Raw genomic sequence first — 5,357 nt, 5'->3', positions numbered from 1 at the left:
CCGACCCTTCCCCGTGACCAGGGGCCTAGCGTGGCCCTTCCCCACGACCAGGGCCCAGCCCGACCTCTCCCCGCAACCAGGGCCCAGCGCGGCCTCTCCCCACGACCAGGGCCCAGCGCGGCCTCTCCCCACGACCAGGGCCCAGCGCGGCCTCTCCCCGCGACCAGAGCCCAGCGCGGCCTCTCCCCACGACCAGGGCCCAGGCCCGACCTCTCCCCGCGACCACGGCCCTGGCGCAGCCTCTCCCCGCATCCAGGGCCCAGGCCCGACCTCTCCCCACGACCAGGGCCCAGGCCCGACCTCTCCCCGCGACCACGGCCCTGGCGCAGCCTCTCCCCGCATCCAGGGCCCAGGCCCGACCTCTCCCCGCGACCAGGGCCCAGCACGGCCTCTCCCCGCGACCAAGGGCCCGGTGCGACCCCTCCCCACGACCAGGGGCCTGGCGCATGGTTCCCTCCCCCACATCTTTCTGGAACACTTTCAGCATGGTTCTCACCGGTGATCTCAATTCTGGCAGGGCAGGGTCAGCAGTGTGGTTAACGGCCGTACCCGTTTACACCGCCTGAACTCGCGCCTGTGCGGTGGGCTGATACAGTGATGAGGGAGCTGCCTCACCGCCCCAGTGAACCGGATTTCTTCCTGACCTTGGTCGCTGCTTGTGTGGAGTCCGCAGGGTTTCTCTGCAACCTTGTGGGTTTCCTGCTAAGCCTCCAAAGACGCAGGGACCCGTGCGTTAACTAGCTCCTGTAGATCCCACCCCCCCGCCCCCACAGTGTGTGGGTGGGTGGTAGAACCTGGGGGAGTTGATAGGAGAGCGGGGAGAATCTCTCACCCACCTGTTACGCAGCTGGTTTAGGGCAGCAATGAAGGTCCTCCATCTCTGGCGATGTTCAGGGCTTCCTTCATCATAGCAGTAGCTTCCTCTCAGTTTTCACTACTGTCGGTCAGGCAAATCCCGGGTGGAGACTCAGGAATACCGTCGCACTCAGATGTAGAAGGAATCTTCATTGCTGTTTTGAGCTGAAACCCCTGAACCTGGAGGACCGGTTGACCACCCTTAGTCTGACCTCTACCCTTTGACCTGTTTGGCATGGGTGACCCTACCCAGAGCCAAAGCATAAAGTACTGACTCCAGCCAACGTAGCCCTCCAGGTCACTGAGGCACACAAGCCTCCAAACCCTACGACAAGGTTGTGGATCTCTTGGAAGGTGGGGAGAATGAAGTTGGCTTACTGTAGGATTGCTGTAGAAGTGTGTTTGGTGACGGGTGGTAGACAGCAGACCAAAGGGCTTGTTTCCGTGCGGAATTGACTCAAAGGTGGGGTTCTTTGGCCACAGAGCCCACAGTAGTTTACAAACCTGCCGACGTTTCTCTCCGTAATCCTGGCTGGGCAGTAGGCACCCATACCACAGACCCTCAGCCCAGTTTCAGTCAAGAGCTATGGAGATACACATGGGAGGGGCAGTGTTGGGGGAGGGTGGTGATATTTGTACATGCATCACCAGAGGGGGTGGGCCGCAAAGTTAATGCACTGACGGGGTCGTGGAGTTTGTGGTGGTGGATGACAGCGTCGACAACCACCATTTTACTATAGTGCGGGAGCTACCAAGGTGCATGCCTACTGAAGAATTTTTCTCAGTATTTAATATAATTATTGTCAAGTGTTGCTGAATAAATTAATTCTTTGACAAGTGTTTGTTTTTTGTCCAATGACTTTGCTGTCCGGATGAGGCTAGATCTCTTTCCACCCACTCCCACCGCACAAAATCCCAATAGACGAGCCTGTTCTCACCCATTACCGCCCCCCCCCAACTCCCACCATTCCTAACAGACCAGACTGTTCGCACCTGTTCCTACTCCTTTTTCAATGGACCGGCTGTTCCCAACTATCCCCACTCATTCCCAGTGGACCAGCCTGTCCCCACCCATTCCCACTCATTCCCCAATAGAACAGCCTGTCCGCACCCAATCCCACTCATTCCCCAACAGAACAGCCTGTCCCCACCCATTCCCCAATAGACCAGCCTGTCCCCACCCATTCCCACTCATTCTCAGTAGACCAGCCTGTCCCCACCCATTCCCACTCATTCCCTAATGGAATAACCTGTTCCTACCCATTCCCACTCCTTCCCCAATAGAACAGCCTGTTCCCACCCATTCCCACTCGCTCCCCAATAAAACAGCCTGTCCCCACCCATTCCCACATTCCCAGCAGACCAGCTTGTCCCACCCATTCCCACTTGTTCCCCAATAGAACAGCCTGTCCCCACCCATTCCCACTCATTCCCAGTGGATTGGCCTGTCCCCACTCATTCCCCAATAGATCGGCCTGTCCCCACCCATTCCCACTCATTCCCAGTGGACTGCCGTGTTCCCACCCATTCCCACTCATTCCCCAATACAACAGCCTGTCCCCACTCATTCCCCAATAGAACGGCCTGTCCCCACCCATTCCCACTCATTCCCCAATAGAAAGGCCTGTCCCCACCCATTCCCACTCATTCCCAGTAGAACAGCCTGTCCTCACCCATTCCCACTCATTCCCAGTGGACTGCCCTGTCCCCACCCATTCCCACTGATTCCCCAATAGAACGGCCTGTCCCCACCCATTCCCACTCATTCCCCAATAGAACAGCCTGTCTCCACCCATTCCCACTCATTCCCCAATAGAACGGCCTGTCCCCACCCATTCCCACTCATTCCCCAATAGAACAGCCTGTCCCCACCCATTCCCACTCATTCCCCAATAGAACGGCCTGTCCCCACCCATTCCCCAATAGAACGGCCTGTCCCCACCCATTCCCAGTAGACCAGCCTGTCCCCACCCATTCCCACTCATTCCCCAATAGAACAGCCTGTCCCCACCCATTCCCACTCATTCCCCAATAGAACAGCCTGTCCCCACCCATTCCCACTCATTCCCCAATAGAACGGCCTGTCCCCACCCATTCCCACTCATTCCCAGTAGAACAGCCTGTCCCCACCCATTCCCACTCATTCCCAGTGGATTGGCCTGTCCCCACTCATTCCCCAATAGATCGGCCTGTCCCCACCCATTCCCACTCATTCCCAGTGGACTGCCCTGTTCCCACCCATTCCCACTCATTCCCCAATACAACAGCCTGTCCCCACTCATTCCCCAATAGAACGGCCTGTCCCCACCCATTCCCACTCATTCCCCAATGGAACGGCCTGTCCCCACCCATTCCCACTCATTCCCCAATAGAACAGCCTGTCCCCACTCATTCCCAGTAGAACAGCCTGTCCCCACCCATTCCCACTCATTCCCCAATAGAACGGCCTGTCCCCACCCATTCCCACTCATTCCCAGTAGACCAGCCTGTTCCCACCTATTCCCTCTCATTCCCAGTAGACCAGCCTGTCCCCACCCATTCCCACTCATCCCCTAATGGAATAACCTGTTCCTACCCATTCCCACTCATTCTCCAATAGACCAGCCTGTCCCCACTCATTCCCCAATAGAACAGCCTGTCCCCACCCATTCCCACTCATTCCCAGTAGACCAGCCTGTTCCCACCCATTCCCACTCATTCTCAGTAGACCAGCCTGTCCCCACCCATTCCCACTCATTCCCAGTGGACTGCCCTGTCCCCACCCATTCTCCAATAGACCAGCCTGTCCCCACCCATTCCCACTCATTCCCCAATAGAACAGCCTGCCCCAACCATTCCCACTCATTGTCCAATAGACCAGCCTGTCCCCACCCATTCCCACTCACTCACAGTAGACCAGCCTGTCCCCACCCATTCCCACTCATTCCCCAATAGAACAGCCTGTTCCCACCCATTCCCACTCGCTCCCCAATAAAACAGCCTGTCCCCACCCATTCCCACATTCCCAGCAGACCAGCTTGTTCCCACCCATTCCCACTTGTTCCCCAATAGAACAGCCTGTCCCCACCCATTCCCAGTGGATTGGCCTGTCCCCACTCATTCCCCAATAGATCGGCCTGTCCCCACCCATTCCCACTCATTCCCAGTGGACTGCCGTGTTCCCACCCATTCCCACTCATTCCCCAATAGAACAGCCTGTCCCCACCCATTCCCACTCATTCCCCAATAGAACAGCCTGTTCCCACCCATTCCCACTTGTTCCCCAATAGAACAGCCTGTCCCCACCCATTCCCACTCATTCCCAGTGGATTGGCCTGTCCCCACTCATTCCCCAATAGATCGGCCTGTCCCCACCCATTCCCACTCATTCCCAGTGGACTGCCGTGTTCCCACCCATTCCCACTCATTCCCCAATACAACAGCCTGTCCCCACTCATTCCCCAATAGAACGGCCTGTCCCCACCCATTCCCCAATAGAACGGCCTGTCCCCACCCATTCCCACTCATTCCCAGTAGAACAGCCTGTCCTCACCCATTCCCACTCATTCCCAGTAGAACAGCCTGTCCTCACCCATTCCCACTCATTCCCAGTGGACTGCCCTGTCCCCACCCATTCCCACTGATTCCCCAATAGAACGGCCTGTCCCCACCCATTCCCACTCATTCCCCAATAGAACGGCCTGTCCCCACCCATTCCCACTCATTCCCCAATAGAACAGCCTGTCCCCACCCATTCCCACTCATTCCCCAATAGAACGGCCTGTCCCCACCCATTCCCAGTGGATTGGCCTGTCCCCACTCATTCCCCAATAGATCGGCCTGTTCCCACTCATTCCCAGTGGACTGCCCTGTTCCCACCCATTCCCACTCATTCCCCAATACAACAGCCTGTCCCCACTCATTCCCCAATAGAACGGCCTGTCCCCACCCATTCCCACTCATTCCCCAATAGAACGGCCTGTCCCCACCCATTCCCACTCATTCCCCAATAGAACAGCCTGTCCCCACTCATTCCCCAATAGATCGGCCTGTCCCCACCCATTCCCACTCATTCCCAGTGGACTGCCGTGTTCCCACCCATTCCCACTCATTCCCCAATACAACAGCCTGTCCCCACTCATTCCCCAATAGAACGGCCTGTCCCCACCCATTCCCCAATAGAACGGCCTGTCCCCACCCATTCCCACTCATTCCCAGTAGAACAGCCTGTCCTCACCCATTCCCACTCATTCCCAGTAGAACAGCCTGTCCTCACCCATTCCCACTCATTCCCAGTGGACTGCCCTGTCCCCACCCATTCCCACTGATTCCCCAATAGAACGGCCTGTCCCCACCCATTCCCACTCATTCCCCAATAGAACGGCCTGTCCCCACCCATTCCCACTCATTCCCCAATAGAACAGCCTGTCCCCACCCATTCCCACTCATTCCCCAATAGAACGGCCTGTCCCCACCCATTCCCAGTGGATTGGCCTGTCCCCACTCATTCCCCAATAGATCGG

The sequence above is a fragment of the Mobula hypostoma genome, chromosome 10, assembly GCF_963921235.1.
Source record: "Mobula hypostoma chromosome 10, sMobHyp1.1, whole genome shotgun sequence".
Taxonomy (NCBI): Eukaryota; Metazoa; Chordata; class Chondrichthyes; order Myliobatiformes; family Myliobatidae; genus Mobula; species Mobula hypostoma.
Note: the sequence above shows the minus strand (reverse complement) of the source record.